Genomic DNA, 22,820 nt, shown 5'->3' with positions numbered 1-22,820 from the left:
TCTCACATTAATATTGGAAGAAAACGAGGTCGAACAATATCGGGAGGGTAGGGGGTTGACTGGATTTGGGGTTGGGGTGTAGGAGAGGTGGGGTAGCGCGCCATGCTCCAGAGGGCGCGGCAACCCCATTATTCCCGATCCTGGAATTGGTCGGAATTCGCGTGCAGGTTTTCTTATTCCTAGTTGTCGCGGCGGTGCTGGTGACACTCATCAATATACATTTCAACCCGAGCACTCAGGCCAATTGCACGCGAGAACCACATTAACATTCCTGCTCTCTCTCTCTCTCTCTCTCTCTCTCTCTCTCTCTCTCTCTCTCTCTCTCTCTCTCTCTCTCTCTCTCGCTTTTGCGCGTTCTCTCCTTTCGATCATTCCACTTCCTCTTCCTTTGTCGTGTGTCTTTGTGTTCAGTTACGGCCTCTGTGCTCTGCTCGCCTGATTTCCAGACGCAACTACTACTTCTATTAAATCCCCCATTTGATGGGTGCGCATTCTCGTCTGACTGTTTACATGACAAACTCGCTGCTGAGTCAGGTCTAACGATTACCCAAATTGGGTAAAACCTACAATTATTAAGCACGACGACACGAGCCACCCCTTGGGCACGACAGTGAGACGCTTCGACAGGATGGTACTGTCCGTGAGCATAATGCCTTAACCCTTATCCCAATCTGTAAGGGCTAGGACATCGCATCCAAGAGTCGTACCGTCGTGCGAGGGGCGCCCTTAATCCGTAATTCACAGTAGCAACCAACAATGGGTGTTCAGATTCCGTAATAATCGACCAAAAATAACAGAGGTCTGCCAAAAGCTACGCGTCGACCAGGAAGAACCAACAACAGTATTTCTGAAACCCTAAACTAGCAACCCTCGACCAAAACCAACAACAGCATATAAATGACAAGAACCAACTACGGAATATACTCGACTAGAGCCAAAAACAGGATATACTCGAGCGGAGCCAACAACAGTATATACTCGATCAGAACCATCAACAGCATATACTCGACCAAATCCAGCAGCAGCATATACTCGACCAGAACGAACAACGGCAAATACTCGACCAGAACAACAACAGCATATACTCGACCAGAACCAACAGAACATACCAGACAAGAACCAACAATATCATGCAACTGACCAGAAGCTACAACAACATGAAGAATAGCATGAACTCGACCAGAGAAACAGCATGAATTTGACCAGAAAAACAGCATATACTCGACCAAAGAACAGGAAATACTCGACCAGTAGAAATAACAGCATGTACTCGACCAGAGCAGTACACTCTCGATCAGGGGGAACAATAACCAGTATGTACTCGAACAAAACAGTACAAAGTCGACTAAAATAAAAACTACGTATTCGACCAGAACAGCATAATTGACCAAAAGGAACAACAGCAAGTATCCGACCAGAACAGTTCACACCCGACCAGAACAAAGGAACGCAAACAGCAAAAAAAAAAGTGGGTCCTCCCAATACAACATGAGCAACACAGCACACAGTCGACCAGAAGGAACCACAGCAGGCACTCGACCAGAAGCAACAAAGGTATGTACTCGACCAGAACAAAGGAATGCAAACGGCAACAGACCACTGGGTCCTTCCGGTAATATTAAACATAAGAAACGCAGATTTGTGGGGCAAGAGTAGAAAAGCAGGCAGACGATTTATGGAGGAATACCTGCAAACTTTGTGTGTGACTTACGAAGAGTAAATAACGTCAGACGTGGACTTAAAATTAAGTGTTTGTCAAGTCTGTTCTCATGTGTAACTATGGCGCTGCCTCTAACTTCTCTATGCTGGCAAATCATTCCGTATGAACAATCCTGTTTACAAATCATTCCGTATTAACATTCCTGTTTACAAATCATTCCCTGTTTACAAATCATTCCGTATTAACAATCCTGTTTAGAACACATTCGTATTAACAGTCCTGTTTAGAAAAAGTATTTGACCTCGTTCGAAGTAAAAACGTCAACCCACGAATGTGAAATCGAACAAACCGAGTCTTAATTAAAGGATAGAATCAAGACGATCCAAAGGCTTTCGATAGTTCTGAACACCCGTATCACATCATCGCTTGATCTCCTCTTATTCGTGAGCTGAACCCAAGTCGCACTGCATCTTGGTAGCTCCCTGGTGTACTCTCTCGTCTATGTCTAGTTCCACGTAAGGTGACCCCAAACTAAACACACGGATGAAGGTGGGGGTGGGGACGCACCAGTGAACTAGAGCTAATTGAAGGATCAGTTTCATAGACATGAATTCTAGTGCCTTCTCTATGAAAACTTCACAAGCACTCGACCAGAAAAATATCATGTACTCGACCAGAGAAATAGCATGTACTCGACCAGAAAAATACCACAGAAATAGTATGTACTCGACCAGACAAATACTATGCACTCGACCCGAGAAATAGCATGTACTCGACAAGAAAAAAAAAAATGTTTTGCACGACCAGAGAAATAGCATGTAGTCAACCAGAAAAACAGCACGTACTGAGCTGTAAATAAAAGAAGAGCCAAAAGCAGCAGGAGGATCCACTCAGTCAAAACCAAGGAAATAATAAGCTCTCTTAAAGAAAACAGAGACACAGCTGGTTTAGAGAGAGAGAGAGAGAGAGAGAGAGAGAGAGAGAGAGAGAGAGAGAGAGAGAGAGAGAGAGAGAGAGAGAGAGAGAGAGAGACTAATTTCAAAAACGCCTTCAGACCCCACTCATGGATTCCAGACATACGTCCAGTAAAGTTGACCTTGTTTCACCACGACTTAAGGTCAGTCTGGATCGCGTGGTCCCATTTTCTAGACACGTTCCAGGTCATAAGATGTGGGCGTTCTTAACAAGATCTCGTGCTGGGCCAAAACCAATGGTGGGTACGACCTACAGCCACAACCAACAGCGCTGAGGAAAAATTTGTCTTGCGTTTACCTTGGCTACGCGAGCACGACGGTGCGACCCCTTGGGTATGATGACCTGGTCTTTGACCTGACCCTCAGAGGCAGTTCAGAGACTGGCTACTATCATTGTCTGGCCAATGCTGGTTTAATCACATATGGGAGTGGCTACTTCCGACTTGTAACGTCAGGCCAGAACTGACCTCCAAAAGGGGGTTAGGAACTGCAGCAGCCGACGCAATGAATATGAGAAGATGAAAGAAAAAAATGGGAAAACATTCCCAAAAACAGAAAACCAAAACAGTCCATGGTACACTAAAGTATGATAGTAAATCTTGATTATCAACTAGCTGTACTGGCGATACTGATGGTACAACATTTAAAGATACAATGCCTTAGCGAAAACCCAAAATGAACAAAAGAGAACACCAGAACAATGTTAAGAAGAGATAACAATGAAAGAACAAACTTAGTAAAGGCATCACGGCCTTAGCAATTAAAAGGCAAGGCAAACAATACCAAGAAATAAACAAAAGAAAAAACTCATGTAACAGTTCGCTCGCGTCATTAACCCTGGACCACAACAAAACAACACCCCACTAAAACTGTTCCATACGGAAGAGTGATTAGTAGTTTCAGTTACGAACAGGGGATATAGTGAGCTTCTACAGCGAACAAGGTGTTCAGCGTGTTTCAAACAGCGAACACGGTTCAGCAAGTCTCTGCAACAACGAACAGGGTTTAGTGAGTTTAAGCAACGGAAAGGATTAACAAATCCTGAGCAATGAACAGGATTAAAATAGTCTGAGCAACGAACATGATCACATATTTTAAGGGACGAACGGGATTATTCGGTTTGGGCAACGAACAGGATCACTATATTTAAGCAACGGACTTTCGGACGAATAGGATTGTCGCGACAGAGCCGTGCACAGAGCCGCCATCTGTAAATATACAGTCATGGACCCAAAGTCACTCCTGCCATTACTCCTCTGATTTACGATAAGCCTGCATGTATCGTCCACCTGTCATTACGTCCTTACCTTCTAACCCAAGGTTATATTAACTAAAGCTACACCACTGTCGCAATGCAACTTATTGCCCTAATATTAAAATTCTTAACAGTTGAAGGTAATGCGAGTTATTACCCACAGTATTAACATCTTTAACACTGGGCTGCAGGCTAATTCATAATGCTTACGACAGATCGAGAGTCCATAACAGAAAACGCGAATGGAACTTTTTTTTTTTTTAAATTTGGTCGAATGTAGGAGACACAGGCAGACAGCCAGTGCTTGCTTGTGGAGTTATTACGCCCTTCAATAATACCATGAAATATATTTCATGTAGTGGGCGCAACAGCCATCATATCCAAGAGTCGTGCCGTCGTGCTCAGGGGGGTCGTGCCGTCGTGCTCAGGGGGGTCGTACCGTCATGTTCGCTGGGGGGTCGTTCCGTCGTGCTCATGGAGCCGTGTCACTGTGCTCGTATAGATCGTGTTGTCATGTTCGGGTGGGGTGAGAGTGGGGGGTCGTATCGTCATGCACTGAGTGGTGTGGGAGTTGGGGGTGAGAGGCGATGTGCCGTCATGCCGCAAGGGGTTAATCCTTCCCGGCACATGTAGCTAACGCATGACTTATAATCACAATCATTCGATACTGACGACCCATTTTCTTTTTTCCTCCCTCTCTGTCGCTCGGTTACCAGCCTACGGTAACCACCGCCTATATCACAACTTACACCACAGCCGGGTGGCACGTCTACCCCAAAGGGAAATTAATCGCAACTTGAAAATCTTGATTTCTCTCCATATACACAGACGTAGAAGTGAGCACCCCTACCCTCCACCAACCAGCAGATATGGGGTTGGGGACACCAACTTCTACGTGTACTTGACCCACCTCATGTTAATGTAAATGGAAGTAATAGCTAAAAGATTTACATACAGACAGACATACCTCGTTCGGTAAATGACGTAAAGATAGACAAATAATCGTCAAAGAACATATCAATCTCTCTTTTATTGTTTTTCCAAATCATTTTGTGATTAATACACAGGGTCACAGGGCACCCGGAAGCCTGATCATTGAAATGTTACTCAGTTCACAGCCTTTACTTTCCAAATATTTATGTTATTCAAATACTTTCTCATTCTCATACTGCACCAACCTACCAATGCAATTCAGATCAATCCAATGAGTTTCAAAGCGGGGCGTAAAATACACGATTTACAAACTGCTCTATGCAAATAGTTAAGTATTTCATACAATACGATTTACATACAAGGCAACACAAAAACTGATATTTACATGAAAAAAAGCATTTTACTCGACGTATCAATGAATTTTACGCTATTTTATTCGAAGTTATTTGCCATGCTAATCAAAACAAACCGGTACATGAGATGCTCTGTCAACAGACATACTCGGCTCTGTCCCTCGCGAATTCCCAATGGGATTCTACTCTTGTTGGTAACGACGGCTTCTTGAACACCTTGAGCACGATGGTTCGACCCTTGGGTGTCATGACGGCCTCTGGATTTTTGACCTGACCCGCAAGGGCCAGGTAGCCGCTATACCTTTAGTCGTACCATCGCGCTCGAGGGGTCGTACTGTCGTGGTGGTCATGGGTCGTACTGTCGTGGGTGCTCATGGGTCGTACTGTCCGTGTTCAAGGGTCGTACCGCTGCGCTCGAGATCGTGCCGTTGTGCTTAAGGGTCGTACGGTCGTGCTTAAAAAAAAAGAAGTCTAACTGCTTTACTGGCTCTCATGGATGTAACATTCTCAACACTCGCTCTCTAAGGGAAGGAAATACATTTAATAAATGAATCAAGGGGATAGGAATGTTCCGTATAGCTATTATCTTGAACAACTCGACCACTGGAAGAGAGAGAGAGAGAGAGAGAGAGAGAGAGAGAGAGAGAGAGAGAGAGAGAGAGAGAGAGAGAGAGAGATGATTAAGGGACCTGTTTGTTCATCCCACAGCTCCTGTCCACTTTGGTGACTTTCTATTTCTCAACCTGGCACCGGCCAAAGAGTCCAGAAGAAGAAGACAAAGATCACCCTATCCTAGTCCTTGTATGGTCTAGATCGATAGCCAGATCCTCGTCCTAGTATAAAAGATAACGGAGACGAACAAATCCTCGTCGATGTATTGTGCGAAATGATCGACAGCAACATCGCGGCCTGAAAGACCAGATCGACGGCCAAATCCTAGCCTGAGCGAACAGGTCGACGACCATACCCTAGCCCGAGCGACCACATCGATGATCAAATCCTAAATCCGAGTGACCAGATCGACGACCAAATCCCAATCCGCGCGACCAGACCACCGATCAAATCCCATTTTAAGCGCCCACATCGCCGACCAAATCCCAGTCCAAGCGACCAGATCGACCACTAAATCCTGTTCCAAGTGACCAGGTCGACGACCAGATCGAGAGCGACGGTTCGGGGTCGTCAAACACCAGAGACGCAGTACAGGAAATCAATCACGTTTCTTGCAGGCACCAGCAGGCGGACACCCACTCCCTCCCACCCCTTGCAAAGCCGCTGACTCCCTCACCAGTGTTCGGTCCTCTCTCTCTCTCTCTCTCTCTCTCTCTCTCTCTCTCTCTCTCTCTCTCTCTCTCTCTCTCTCTCTTTCTCTCGTGGTGACGAAGAGATCATTGCCGCTCAAATCTGGAGAAGATCCTGATGGGATTCATATAAACGTGCATCGTGTGAGATCCAAGGACGAGGCGAGTGCCGGATCCAAAGATGAAGCGGGCAGCAGATCCAAAGACGAAGACAGCAGCAGATCTAAAGATGAAGCGGGTAGGAGATCCCGGGACGAAGCGGGTAGGAGATCCATCGGGGAAGTGGGCAAGATATCCGGTAATAAAGTTGGTAATCCTGAAGTAAACAGGATCAGATTCATGCCAGAGTCCTGCGCTCCATTTTCTTGAAGGACACTCTTGACCCGTACGCCACTTAACGAAGACTCAACGTAACGAAGGGGTTGGGTGCCCTGGAACTCTCCCAGTGTCATGGTGGGCTTTACCACAAGGCACATCACCCTCAGAAAGAAAGGCATTACTTTCCGTCTCCCTCTTTCTTTTTTCAAACCTGAATAACGTAATTTCGGTCATCAACTCCCTCATTTAGTCTTATGACTACCCAGCGTAAACTGAGGAAGGGCCACATTACTTTTTTTGACTCGATAGTGGCTCCTCAACTCCACGCGTCGTAGTTGTCCTATACACGCAACCACAGACATTTTTTTTTTTTTCCGACCAGATTGACAGTAACGTGATACTAAGAAGGACGAGGACAAGACGGAAAGATGAGGAGCCATACAGACAGCGAAGGAGTGTGTTGTGTGTGTGTGTGTGTGTGTGTGTGTGTGTGTGTGTGTGTGTGTGTGTGTGTGTGTGTTCTCCGAATTTTCTTTAATGCAGGTGTTTTGGATTTTTCGACTGACGCTGACGGCCTTCACGGACCAGGCAGTCGAAACACTTAAAACCCAACCAACCAACCAACTGGTTGGTAAAAGTCCGCTGAAACGTCAACCAAAAAGGGAGGTACATGTCAGACCTGCTTGGGAGTGAGATGGTCGTCTCAATTGTGACCCTCAGCCTCCCTGACCAACCCCTGCCGTAACTCTGCCTGGACTCAGCTACCTGGAACGCCTCTATTAGAATAGCTGATGGCCATTTTATATTTGACAATGATTAAACACGAGTCCAGCGGACCAAAGTAATTCCAGTAATTGGTTAAGGTAAATCCCCAAAGGGAATGGCTACTCTTTGCTCATCCGTGGATGCTGGCTAATGACCCATTAATCGATAACCTGCTTTATCCCTCTCAAAGGCGAGGAGGGCTGCGGCTGAGCTGGAAAAAAGAGAGAGAGAGAGAGAGGCAGCTGGGATCTGTGGCACTTATGGGGAGTTGTCAACAGCTGGTAGTGATGCCAGGATGCATGGGTTACAAGCCATCATGGTCTGAGGTTTAGGACCTTGTTACCTGACTTAAAAATAAGCGCTGTCACCCCTCTTTATGAAGGGAAAGAGGACTGGAGGTCCAGAGCCAAGCAGGTGTCATACGTATACGTCCTTCTCTTGGCACTGAATGAGGATCATTTACCCTCTGTACCGAACCACAAGCTTGGGTATTTATACACACGCGAGAGGTGCCCACATCCTTGCATTTCGCATCCTTCAGTCTGAACAGAGGCCTCCTGTGATGAGTTTCTAACCCGGGCGACGAAGCGCTTCCCGAGAGGTCTACTACCACCATACCTCGCGATCTCAACTCAGCTCGGCAACATTCAAAGCTCCGAGCGGGTGTTTGGCTGGCTGGCCGTCGATGAAGGGAGGCTATATCTTTCTTGACTGGTAACTCCACGTCTTTCTTGACTGGTAACTCCACGTCTTTCTTGACTGGTAACTCCACGTCTTTCTTGACTGGTAACTCCACATCTTTCTTGACTGGTAACTCCACATCTTTCTTAACAGGTGAAGCTATATCTTTCTTAATCACTGATTAAGGGACTGATTGTAGCAGGGGATGAAGAATTCGGGAGGTGATTCCACCGACTCTCAACCTTCCCGGTGACGCAGATGACGATACCGTCACCCGACGAAGAATTTCTTCTGCGACATCATCGTCATCATGGATCAGGAGGCTGACGTCTCTTGGGACTATGGACGGGAATCAAGTCATCCTGTGACCCGTTGGGAAGATGCTGATCCCATGACATATGCTAAAACCCGAATGTTCTGGGGAATACAGTGGGTACACAGTCGCCACGTTGGCGCGTCCCGCAGCAGCGGCGGCGGAGGGTCCAACTCGTGCTCTAACGGCGCCACCTCGGCATAAACAAACCCCTTGAGCACGATGGCACGCCACTCTTTGGCAAGGGTTGAATCGTCGTGCTCAAGGGCCGTTCTGTCGTGCTCAAGGGCCGTACTGTCGTGCTCAAGGGCAGTACCGTCGTGCTCAAGGGCCGTGCTGTCGTGCTCAAGGGCCGTACCTTCGTGCTCAAGGGCCGCTATTTCGTTTTCAACGGGTCGCAAAGTCGTGTTGAGGGGCTGTGCCATCGTGCTCAATGACCGCATCGTCGTGTTCAAGGGTCGTGCTCGAAGTCGTAACGCAACAACCACTCATCTGGGTGATGCGGGAGAGCCAGCATCTGTGACAAAGAACCAAGGAACCTACCCAGAACAGGTTACAGGTGCTACCTCGATCTGGGAATGGCATCTGCGACCATGATATCATATCTAGACGACTGAACCGTCTATCTACAAAGGCGCGGAGACATCTACAGTGAACCTCCGTCAAACTAGACTTCTCATTGACAACGATGCGAGGCTTATGATGAGCCTAATGTGAGAGACTTGACTACAGACAGCATTGCAAGCAGAGGGTTCGCTTCCCGATACACACCGCTCATCGGGCGGTGTGCATCGGCAACTGTACGAAACGGGTTAGGTATTTCAGTCGCGTCACCTGATTCATCAGCGCACACGTTATGGCGTGGACAGATAGCATGGAGGCATTCGACAAGATCCACAACTAAAGAACAACATTCAGCAATAATAATAATAATAATAATAATAATAATAATAATAATAATAATAATAAAACAATAATGATAATAATAGCCACGACATATCGCACGGAACCAATAAAAATTGGGTCAGAAGGAAGAGGGGCTTAACCCGAGCCCCGGGGCTATGACGCCTGGCTAGCGTGCCGGGAGCGGACGAAGCTAGACGATCGTGTCGGCCAGCCAGACAGCAAGGCTATCCAGGCCGGACAAGCAGCACGTGAACCCATTACCGGGAACCGCTCTAACCAATGCGGAAAATATGACCGTCACGGAGTTACCCAGAATTCTGACCTGCCGATACTCACGGAACGGGAAACCCCCGGATTATAATAATTATATAATAATAATAATAATAATAATAACAATAATAACTATTATCTTATCATTCTATTTTTATAATTCTTATATTTCCTAACCTTGAACTGAGCTTCTAGCCTTGAAGAATTTCATTTTGTATCATGTATACAGTTTGACAATAAAGTCATCTTATCTTGTCTTATTATTATCATTATTATTATTATCATTATTATAATTACTACTACTACTACTACTACTATCATAATAATAATAATGATAATAATGATAATGATAATAATGATAATAGTAATAATAATGATAATAATAATAATAATAATAATAATAATAATAATAATAATAATAATAATGATAATACGTGACGAACTAAAACATCGACCCCTCCGCCAGTAGCCAGATGATGGACGGGCCCGGGAACACCTGGGCCCCACTCTCCTGTGGCTGAAGGACCTTCTTCGCAACGGTACGCTCATCATCCTGTGGGTGGCAGGACGGACGATAGGATCTTAAATACATCGATCCCGTGTCGTGGAGGACGCCTCGGCAGGAACAGAATATCCGAAGGAAGATTTGCATGAAGAATGTTGGGAGAGGAACATTCTAGATCTGATGAAGAACTTCGGCGAATGTGAGATTCGAATATTCGACACGACTAAATAGCACGTAGAATCTGGGAGGGACGACCAATTTAGAATATCTGACCGTAATGTTGAGAGAACATTGTGAAGAACATGATGTTATGAAACAGTACTACAGAACATTCTGAAGAACATGTTCATTTCACGTTATGAGACCGTACAACATCCGGCAAAGCTATACATGGTTTACAACTTGTACAGGTAAAAGTACAAAGCTATGAACGGCTTGCGACGTGTGCAGCTAAGAAGCAGTGCGTCATCCGTACAGCTAAGAGTGCTCTGGTGTGCAACGGTACAACTCCCCACAAGCACGACAAGTACGACCCTTTAGCATTATGGTTTGACCTTTGACCTGACCTTTTTAAGGGTCAGGTCAAGGGGTCATGCCATCATAGCAAAGGGTCGTGCACCATCGTGCTCAAAAATCGTACCCGTCATGCTCGAATCGTCCCCTTGTACTCAAGAATCGTACCGTCGAGCTGAAGAATCGTACCCTCGTGTTGAAGAATCGTACCGTCGTACTCAAGAATCGTACCGTCGTGCTCAAGAATCGTACCGTCGTACTCAAGAATCGTACCGTCGTGCTCAAGAATCGTACCGTCGTGCTCAAGAATCGTACCGTCGTGCTCAAGAATCGTACCGTCGTGCTCAAGAATCGTACCGTCGTACTCAAGAATCGTACCGTCGTGCTCAAGAATCGTACCGTCGTACTCAAGAATCGTACCGTCGTACTCAAGAATCGTACCGTCGTGCTCAAGAATCCTACCGTCGGACTCAAGAATCCTACCGTCGGACTCAAGAATCCTACCGTGGAATTCAAGTTTAGTGAAGCGGACTTAAAAACTCTACGGTCACCTTTGTTAGCATTTCATTCGGGCAGACTTGACGTTTCTCCTGCAGCCAGTGGGATGTGCAGCTCAATCAATCTAATGTGGCTGATAATACCTATGTCTACTTCCGTACGTAGAAAATGATAAGCACCGACTCTCTTGCCCATGGGAAGGGTGACCTGTTATTACTGACGAAATAATGTATAAATTCACTCGCCTGTACTCAATTTGACTTTCAATCATTTTTACCCTCGTTGTGCAATGGTAAACGTAGTGTTGCTAAACTAATTCAAATCGTATCATCATTTATATGAATAAATGCTAATGATTTCCACAGATTACAAAACGTGCCACATCTACAATTAATAAAATTTTTCAGTTCATTAATACAGCTTGAATACAACACATATATATATATATATATATATATATATATATATATATATATATATATGAGAGAGCTTGGGAAGTGAGTCAGTTGTTGTTCGCTGATGATACAGCGCTGGTGGCGGATTCATGTGAGAAACTGCAGAAGCTGGTGACGGAGTTTGGTAAAGTGTGTGGAAGAAGAAAGTTAAGAGTAAATGTGAATAAGAGCAAGGTTATTAGGTACAGTAGGGCTGAGGGTCAAGTCAATTGGGAGGTGAGTTTGAATGGTGAAAAACTGGAGGAAGTGAAGTGTTTTAGATATCTGGGAGTGGATCTGTCAGCGGATGGAACCATGGAAGCGGAAGTGGATCATAGGGTGGGGGAGGGGGCGAAAATTTTGGGAGCCTTGAAAAATGTGTGGAAGTCGAGAACATTATCCCGGAAAGCAAAAATGGGTATGTTTGAAGGAATAGTAGTTCCAACAATGTTGTATGGTTGCGAGGCGTGGGCTATGGATAGAGTTGTGCGCAGGAGGATGGATGTGCTGGAAATGAGATGTTTGAGGACAATGTGTGGTGTGAGGTGGTTTGATCGAGTAAGTAACGTAAGGGTAAGAGAGAGGTGTGGAAATAAAAAGAGCGTGGTTGAGAGAGCAGAAGAGAGTGTTTTAAAATGGTTTGGGCACATGGAGAGAATGAGTGAGGAAAGATTGACCAAGAGGATATATGTGTCGGAGGTGGAGGGAACGAGGAGAAGAGGGAGACCAAATTGGAGGTGGAAAGATGGAGTGAAAAAGATTTTGTGTGATCGGGGCCTGAACATGCAGGAGGGTGAAAGGAGGGCAAGGAATAGAGTGAATTGGAGCGATGTGGTATACAGGGGTTGACGTGCTGTCAGTGGATTGAATCAAGGCATGTGAAGCGTCCGGGGTAAACCATGGAAAGCTGTGTAGGTATGTATATTTGTGTGTGTGGACGTGTGTATGTACATGTGTATGGGGGGGGTTGGGCCATTTCTTTCGTCTGTTTCCTTGCGCTACCTCGCAATACGCGGGAGACAGCGACAAAGTATAAAAAAAAAAAAAAAAAAAAAAAAAAAAAAAAAAAATATATATATCCCTGGGGATAGGGGAGAAAGAATACTTCCCACGTATTCCCTGCGTGTCGTAGAAGGCGACTAAAAGGGGAGGGAGCGGGGGGCTGGAAATCCTCCCCTCTCGTTTTTTTTTGATTTTCCAAAAGAAGGAACAGAGAACGAGGCCAGGTGAGGATATTCCCTCAGAGGCCCAGTCCTCTGTTCTTAACGCTACCTTGCTAACGCGGGAAATGGCGAATAGTATGAAAGAAAAGAAAGAATATATATATATATATATATATATATATATATATACATATATATATATATATATATATATAATCAAGATCTGTGTATACGCAAAGCATGCCCGCAAAAAATGTATAAACAACAACCAATTTCTAGTGTAAGAGAGGATGTTTTACATTAGTGAGGCCCCACCTTCAGAACATTTTCTATCATACAACTTCATAAAAATCTGTACGCTGTCTGCATTAACCATATCCTTAATGTTACTGTTCCCTTTATCCACAACTCTCATACTATAATAATTCTCCCTCGAATAAGCTTTAACAAGCTTCGTGCTTACGTTCATGTTATGACCTCTGGTTGCTCTGACCCTACATCGCTCGAAGAACTCTTCAATGTCCATGTTATTGATCTGTTTTAGAAACAAAGATTGTGATCAGGTCACCCTTTACTCTTCCCTCATCCTTGGTGGCCATATTCAAATCCTCTCCATTTCCCTGTGACTCAGTTCTCTTAAATCTTGTGTCGTCTTTGTTGCCCTCCTCTGGAGCCAAACATGAGGGGCATATTCTAGATGTTTGTGATTACTATTTGTGTCTTATGAGGAGAAAAGTTCTGTTCTCGTGTAGCCCCGTCTCTTTACCTTGTACATACGTACCATGTCTTTAATGTGCATACACACACACATTTGAGCTGAAACCGTGTGTATGTGTGTGTGTGTGTGTGTGTGTGTGTGTGTGTGTGTGTGTGTGTGTGTGTGTGTGTGTGTTTGCAATGAAGTCATCATATAGAGGAAACAGACAGATGAGTTGACCCCTCAGCCGCCTTACTAATGGACAGCAAGGCACGCTGGCGACATTAAAACTATCACGTGCCATAAAATAAAAACAAAAAAACGTAAAAAAAAATATTACATTACAAAAAAGTAAATACAGCAAAGCTCGCCTATACGAACAGGCCAAAATAAATCTTGAAAAAGCTTATAAGTCCAATTTCCAAAAAGAAAAAAATATGAGCAGCTCAAAAAAATCCACTCACCTGTTGTTTACAAATAAGTATACAAAGTTTGAAATCATTAGGGGAAAAAATAGACCTTAGTTGAAAAATTAAACAAAAAAGGGCCGAACAGATCCTAACGCCGAGGACATTATTATAAATATTTTGATGGTGACATCACACAATATGGTAATACATGAGAACAACACGAGAGACTTATAGGACAAATATTACCATGCAAATAAAATATTAGTTTTTCTTCATGTCAGAGGCTCCAGTCAAGAACAAAAGTCCAAACTAAGGCCAGACCTGACATGAAACATTAAAAGAATTCTACATAACTGAAAATTAAGCAGGGAAAAGAAGAGGAAAAATATTGTAACAGTTTTAGAGAAAGTGGAAAACATGCCATTTTTCATAAAAAAAGGTCCAGGTGGTAGGTATTGGGGGGGAACATGAGATGGTAAAGTTTCAAAGCTTAGTGGTGTTGCGAAAGAAACTGACATTACAACGGCTTACAGGGTGCTCGGGGCCTGAACATCCAGATGGGTGTGAGGCTTGCATGGAATAGAGTAAATTGGTGCAGTGGTATACAGGGGGCGACGTGCTGTCCATGGCTGAACCAGGGCCAATATGAAGGCTAGGGTAAACTACGTCGCGCCTGATGCAAGAAACAGCGAAGTATATATATATATATATATATATATATATATATATATATATATATATATATATATATATATATATATTAGATAGAGAGAGAGAATGACAAAGAGTCATAAAGTGTCCAGCTATGGTTCAGGGAAGCCCTACAGAAGTAGGTGCTGCTGACGTGTGGCTCATGGAACGTACCTACGCTTCTCCACCGCACCCAGTCACCCTTTCACCCTGTCCTTCCTAACTGTCTTACAGTCTCCCTTGCCTGGCCTCCTTCTGACCCGGTACACTGTACTTTCCTTATGTTCCTATGTCCATCATGCCTTCAACATCCGCATCACCCACACCTAGTTCTCTTTCCTTAGCATTTCCGAATCAAAACTCCCTAATTCGTAAATTTACTCACCATATCACCCTGGTAGAAGTACATCACACGCCCGTGTATCTGCTAGCCATCTTATAGTTCCATACTAGCACCTGACTAGCATACAGAGTACGCTATTCCTGACCATTCGTTCAATATACCAGCGGTACTTCTGTTATTCAGCAGTGGCGTAACACACCCTATTGCCATCAGTCATTTTCAACTTTCCCCTTACTATGTAGAAATGTTCAACCCTCTCACTATACAGCCATGCAATCGACTCCTGACACACGGATTCCCATTTCATAACATACGACAAACTTTAACATACGACAAACTTAACATACGACATACTCATTTGTAAATGCCTTAGTTTCTTCTTTCTGTCTTTTGGAATATACATGAACACGGCCACTCTTGCGCTAACTTCTTAAGGGCGTTTTTCAAACCACTGTTGCCTTTCATTCCATTATATATTATGTCCTACTTCGTTTCATTCGTAATACCTGTTTACCATAATACATTCCATGATACTTCTGTCTACTATAATACATTCTATAGTGTGCCTGTTCTTCCAACAAACTATACATGACTTCCTTCACGACAATAACACAATATGACATCATATACATAAAACATACAGAACAGCGCATACCATAAGGGAAGGTGATGCCATAACCCATCCCTGCCAGACTACAAGAGTTCCCTCCTTAAGACCAGTGACTCATCTTTCATTCCCCCTAAAAATAGTTGTTCCCTGGACCTGAACACACACACACACACACACACAGACGAACCACCACACGTGTATACTCTGTCTTGGAATCCCCTTGAGAGGGGCGGGGATCCCCTTTGACTCGTCTGAAGATCGGGAAATATAGACTGGAGGGTGGCGGACCGAGAGCGATCCTCGTCACCCACACACAATAATAATGTGCCTACCGCTCATCAGACGTGATCCTCGCTAATATTTCCTGTGTAGTGTAGACCGCTGGATAGTTTGTTCGCCAGGGTCTTTGTTCTCCGACTCCTCTCGTGTTTTGTTTTTCTCATGGAGTTTAAGTAGGCTTGAGGAGGTTGATGTGGTCAGGCCGCTGCCATCTCGGCCGTGAATGGTCTTTGGTTGATTCTAAATTTACCAGCACGCCGCCATCTTCGTCTCTCCCTGGCAGTGTCTTAAGAAGGTCATCATTCCCAGTGATTCCTGTGACGGAATAATGATATTGGTGTTCCGCTCCTTGTGAGTACAAAGGCTTCGAGTCCCCTTGTAAGGAGCGAGAGGCGATTGACGCAACGCGGTCTGTGTCTGGAAGTTCCGCGAAACAGCTTTGAAAAAGACGTGTTTCTCAAAGGCCGTCCATGCCACGAGGAACAGGGCGGTCACTGGAGTTCGGGAGTTTAACTTTCTTTTCTGGAAAGATAAGCAGCTAAACCAAGCTGAAGAGCTCACTTGCGAAGGAGGAAATCATCTATAGTTTCGTCACTAAATATCTACCATTAATCATTTTATCTTTTCTTAATACCTGGCGACCAGCGCGTTTTCAAAAATTACGGCCACCATCACCAGTCTTTGAAAATACGAATCACTGCTTCTCATGACACTAAGGAATTGATTCCCGGGGGTGATTACTCTCGGAATATGAGTAATATCTGGACCTAAAGACAGAGTGAACCTTCCGTGCTGAAATTATCAATATCACTATATTTACCAATCAACTGACCTATTTCTCCTGGTAGCACCAGCAGTGTAGGAGTTACCGCATACACAGAAATAACATGCGAGGACCGCACACACACACGGGGGCAGCCAGTCACCACCGCCGCTGTTCCACACGTCAACGAACGCCAAAATGCATCAAGCGCACGACAAACGCACTAACAGACGATACCATACGACCCTACTGCGAGAGACCTACCTCCCCGGGAACGGCCACTTAACCCACTTATAAGTCACACAGACCTTCCCTCAAGGTGTGAAAGGTGAAGGGCATAAGTAAATCACTTGAGGAATTTCTACGAGACCATTGTCTTATTGGAGCGTCTTGGGGATGGACAAAACACCCCTCTTCCAACATCTTGATTCTCATCCTACTTGAGGCCAAGATGGTGTTAGAAGGGATGCGCTACGGCCTTTTTTTTTATTCTGGAAAATAAGATGCCAATATTGCAAAGCATTAAGGAGTTTGGATGGCGGTGCTGGGGAGGAGTGAGGGAGGGAGGGTGGACTGTGAACATGTTAGATGGAGGTACACTGCGAACAAGCAGGGTACAATATGTAAATGATGCTGGGATGGTTACACTTACCTGGGAATGTAAAAAAATGTAGTATGAAACTCTATATCAACGTATGTAACCTGACGTGAAACTTGGCGCTCAGTAACAATCCTTTCAAGATGAAACTTTTGCGCTTAAAGTATCCTTAAGATATGAAACTTTGCGTTCAAGATAGTGCACAAATGAAACTGCGATTGAGACTTCTAGTCTAATCTGCTCACAACAATCCTGTACGTGTGAAATTGTGCGCGTGCAACAATCAATTCCAAATGAGGTAGTACACTTCGAATACTAGTTTTACATTCAGAACACTAAACTGAAAACGAAACGAGCTTAAGATAATCCATTTCGAAAAGAACTTTGCACTTAAGATAATCCCAGTACTGTGCAACTTTGCATGCAAAGTAATTGTTTTAAAAAATCTGAGGAAATTCACAGATTTCATTAAGCAATTGAGATATCTTAAAACGGTCAAAAGCACTCTAACTAATCCCTTCGTTGCACAACGATGGAAAAACATTGAACATGGTTATAGAAGTCTGAAGAAAATGAGGAAAGATAAATATTACACAAACACACACATTATATACATATATATATATATATATATATATATATATATATATATATATATATTTATTTATTTTATTATTATTATACTTTGTCGCTGTCTCCCGCGTTTGCGAGGTATATATATAAATATATATATATATATATATATATATATATATATATATATATATATATGACCGTATACATATGAACAGAACCAGAACATAATATACCAGCCGCCACTGGGCAGGACAGGCAAGTGAATTAAGAAACAGGAGGAGGCTTAAAGGCCCAGGTCATCTTCCATGACCTCATCTCTCCGAGGTTACAAACTCAGGTTAACCTGTGTTCTAGAAAACATATAGAGGAAATGTTCACCCATGAAGTTATCTAATTCATATACACCGTCATTTTGACTTATATCAATATTTCCAGTATGTTTGATGAGAGACGATTCAACAAGTCAACTCAGTATTGTTGAGTCGCGTCTTATCAAACACAGTATAGATATTGGTATGAATCAAAACGTTTGTGTATATATATCAGAAAACTATACAGGTGAAAAAATTAAATGTATTCTCAGAACATGAGTCAACCAGAGTTTGTGACCTGAGAGAGGCAAGGTCATGGAAGATGACCTGTGCCTTAAACCCTCCCTCTGTTTCTTAATTCATTTGCCTGTCCTGTCCAGTGGCGGCTGGTATATCACATTATGGTTCTCTTTATCAGCGTTCAGTCATTACGTAATTATACGAAAGCGCTTGACACTTCATATTCCCCGTTCCCTTGTCAACCCGCATCGTACGTACGCTACCTACTCGTGTATTCTTTGCATATAAACCGCATATATATATATATATATATATATATATATATATATATATATATATATATATATATATATATATATATCACCCTCTTAATGCTGACGTACTGCGCCTGGTATGCGTTCAATGGCCTGTCTCCGCCTACTTACCCCTTTGGTATGTACCCCTCCACCTAAACTCCCACAACATTGCTGAATAGTATTATGTGAGGAGCGAGGTGGGTGAAGGGTTGGGAGCAGGCAGCGGCGACCAGCACGTCAGAGAGAGAGAGAGAGAGAGAGAGAGAGAGAGAGAGAGAGAGAGAGAGAGAGAGAGAGAGAGAGAGAGAGAGAGAGAGAGAGATGACGAGAGACAGAGAGAAGAGAGAGAAACTGATTGCCAGATAGACTGACACATAGAAACAGAGATAGAGACTGATTGCCAGATAGACTGACAGATAAGAGAACTAGTGTGATTCGTGTGTCGCCAGCAGGCAGACAATACTAAAACTGCAGAGCTTCAAGAAAACAAAAAACACGGGTGAAAATCCCAAGCAAGCACCACAGGAAAAAAGCCCCACGAGCCAGCAGCAGCAGACATTTCTCTTCACTTTACATACATACCATAAAGTCCTGGTACATAAACAGCGCATCTGGATCTACTGCCACACTCCTTCTTCTTTTTCTACCTGAAATCATTTCTGATGGTAGATGGAACATATAATTCTGAGATACGATTATCACCAGTGACGTCATACGTATGTATCCCACTCATTCTCTGCAGTATACGTAAAGACTGAGCGCTGACATGCTTCAACCAGGTGAACGCCACTCTGTAAGCCTGTGGGTAAGATGATCTGACCTTTTTTGACCCGACCCTTCAGAGGTCAGGTCAATTGCTGGGCTATTACGTCTTTAAGTACCCGTCGCCCTCAAGGATTGCACCGTTTTGTTTAATGGTCGTACCGTCGTGCTAAATCGCAGTACCGTCGTACTTAACGGTCGTACCGTCGTGCTAAATGGTCGAACTGTCGTGCTCAATGGCCGTACCGTCGTGCTCCACTGGGAGAAGCTGCCTCCTAGTCTGTCCTGTCTTTACGTACCTCGAGCAAGGGCTCTGTCCTTCCTGTAAAAAAATATATAAATAAATAACTGACTGAATAACGATAAAATAAACCCCACCACTTATGTGTGGAGTGGACACAACGGAATCGACTTACATAGCGCGTGTTTGTTATATTTTCAAATATTTACGCAGATTCCAATGGCTTAAAAAAAAAACCCGGAGATAAATGATATTGTAGCAGAGTGTAAGTGACAGTTCTGTGAAATGAATGATTAAAAAAAAAGTGATACTAGCGCTATTTTTTACGCAATCTTCTTACTTCCCATTCTCTATGTTAACGAATTGGATTTAATTCTGAACGTAACACAAAACAGTGTTCTCTTCTTCGTAAATTTCATCCTTATAATAAAATGTAAACGCTGGGATTTCAAATAAAAGCGTCTTCGTTCAAAAAAACTTTTTCAATGTAAACGACAGTGGCTTAATGGCGCCAGATTACAATAAATGTCCATTTGCATAATATATGCCGTAAATTGTAATAATCATCACCTCTTTTTTTTAAATAATTGATGATAATGTCTTTACCGTTATGGGGGGAGGGTTATGGGGTGTAAACCCCCCTCCCTCCCCCTACTGCAAGAGAGAGAGAGAGAGAGAGAGAGAGAGAGAGAGAGAGAGAGAGAGAGAGAGAGAGATGGAGGCGATGAACGGCCTTGGGACGTAAGTCACATAAGAGGAGGCTTCCTTCTCTTCTTTCACGTGAAGGAAACACCGAGGTGTGAGGTAACCGGCTGATACACCCTTCCTTCAGATACCAGGAAATGCGACAAGCTTTCCAGCAGAGGAGAGAGGTCTGCAACAGACGGTCCGCGAGAGCTTGTTCCAACACACTGTTGGTCTTCCAACCTACGGTCTTTCCTCCTACGTTAAAGGAATGTCTCGGGGTCATGTACTGTACAGCGAGGCCCCCTGGGGTATGGCTGGTGTAACCTGTGTGACCTTACCCTTAATAGTGAGGTCTAGGGGTCACGCCATCCTTGACCACAGTTCGTACATTCGTGGAAGGAGTTGAGAGAACCAATACTGAATGTGTCTGGGAATATAATACATACCTGATTATATGAGGCACAATCGGTACGGCAGTGTTTTTCCTGTGACAGTGATGTGTCAGGCCCTGTCGTTTGTGTGTGTGTGTGTGTGTGTGTGTGTGTGTGTGTGTGTGTGTTACTGTACTCTGCCTGCATGAGTTTATGTCGTAAGTAAAAAATTCGCCTTTTACGAGGACGCAACACCGTCACTGAATGAAAAGGAGAATAGTCCCGTCGAGGAAATTTCCCATCCAGAGGAGTCCATCATTTCCCTGCTACTGTAGCGTAGCCCTGAAGCTGCAGGGCCCCCCGTGAAAGGGGTCGAGGCTACACGATCAATTAATAATTAAAATCATATGTGTGTAGAGGGGGAGCTTCCGAGGCGGGTCATTTGTTTGCTGATGACACGGCGATGCCTGCAGACTCGAGTCAGAAACTGCAGAAGCTGGTCTTTTGGAGTTCGGGAGAGTGTGCGAAAAAGGAGATGGGTGAAGGGTGAAAATGAATGTGAATGAAAGCAAGGTTTAGCTGAGAGAGAGAGAGAGAGAGAGAGAGAGAGAGAGAGAGAGAGAGAGAGAGAGAGAGAGAGAGAGAGAGAGAGGAGAGAGAGAGAGAGAGAGAGAGAGAGAGTTAATTGCGGTGAGTCTACATGGAGGGGTAACCTGGAGGCGAAGTGCTTTACCTGGAAGTGGACGTGGTACCGATTGGAACCATGGGAGGTAGGGGTGAGTCACAAGGTTGGTGAGGGGGCGAGGGTCCTGGGAGCATTGAGGAATGTGTGGAAAGAGAGACCACAGCTATGGGGGAGGGCGAAGGTGGGGGATGTTCGAAGGTATAGTATGGATGGCGTTGTATGTTTGTGAGGCTACTGATGAGAATGTGCGGAAGAGGATGAACGTGTTGGGAATAAAACGTCTGAGAACCATATGTAGCGTGAGGTGGTTCGATCGAGTAAGAAATGACCGGGTATGTGAGCATGGTTAACAGTATGGATAACAAAGCTAAGGAGGGTGTGATGTTATGTTATAGACTTAAAGAGATAGAGTGGGTTGGGGAAATATTCAGATGTGGAGTGGGCAAGGAGAAGAGGAGACCAAACTGGAGGGGAAAAGGATGGAGTAAAAAGAAAAAAAATTGTTGAGCACTCGAGGCTTCAAAATGCAAAAGTTTGTATGGCGTGCACGAGATAGAGCGAATTGTAGAAATGTGGTATACAGGTGGCGACGTACTGTCTATGTGTCTGTAGGGCCTGCTTGTGGATTAGAGGCGGTGGTTTTGGTACATTAAAGAGTCGATGTCAGCTACTGAAGCAATTCTTTTCCGTCTAAGCCTGGCGCTACTTCGCTACCACGGGAAACGACGAACTTTGGGAACAAATACATATATACATTGCAAGCCGGAACTAACATGAAAAGTTGAGTAACAGAAACAGAGACAAAAAATTGCAGACGTCTTCTGTTGTAACAGCTTTACGGAAAAGACGAAAAACATCTTGGAAATATGTGTGCGAAATTTTGCAGATTCAAGGAGTTACCCAAGTCATTAGGAGTTACCCAAGTCATTAACAGTTTCTCTGCCATTCAAGTCTTATAAACAGTCATATGTCTAGTAAAATGAGTAGAATGTAAATATGAGTACGGAAAAAAATAATCATAAAATAATCACGAAAATGTAATCATTTCTAAAAATAACTGAAAAATGATTATGAAATAATTACAAAAGGATTATGAAAATAATCCCCGGTGCCATCACATCTGGCAGGATGCACGTCCAAGGCTCAGGACGGAAGAGATGCACTGTGAGAGAGTGTTAGGTCCGGGGTGAGAGTCGTCCTTAACAGCTGAAGATCGTGTTAAAAGACTTCTCGGGTGATGGTTGTCGTTTGACCGTTGACGGCCTTAATGTCCCTTGGCAGCTGACAGGCCTGGAGCCTTGACCAACCAACCGACCACAGTTCAATCACCGTGTTGCTCTCTCCTCTTGACTGATTCTTTCTAGGAAGTGGGAGCGCTCAGAAGACATCACGTTAAACTCACACTACGTATCTATCAAC

The 22,820-nt window shown here is 44.1% G+C and overlaps 1 protein-coding gene across 2 annotated transcripts in view; it reads right to left on the bottom strand.

The window, feature by feature from the left end:
* pan (transcription factor pangolin) overlaps positions 1-22,820 on the bottom strand; it is a 649,800-nt gene that overhangs the window by 592,602 nt on the left and 34,378 nt on the right. The gene's annotated exons all lie outside the window — the stretch shown is intronic.

The sequence above is a fragment of the Panulirus ornatus genome, chromosome 32, assembly GCF_036320965.1.
Source record: "Panulirus ornatus isolate Po-2019 chromosome 32, ASM3632096v1, whole genome shotgun sequence".
NCBI classification, from domain to species: Eukaryota; Metazoa; Arthropoda; class Malacostraca; order Decapoda; family Palinuridae; genus Panulirus; species Panulirus ornatus.
This window is presented reverse-complemented; position numbering and strand designations above follow the sequence as displayed.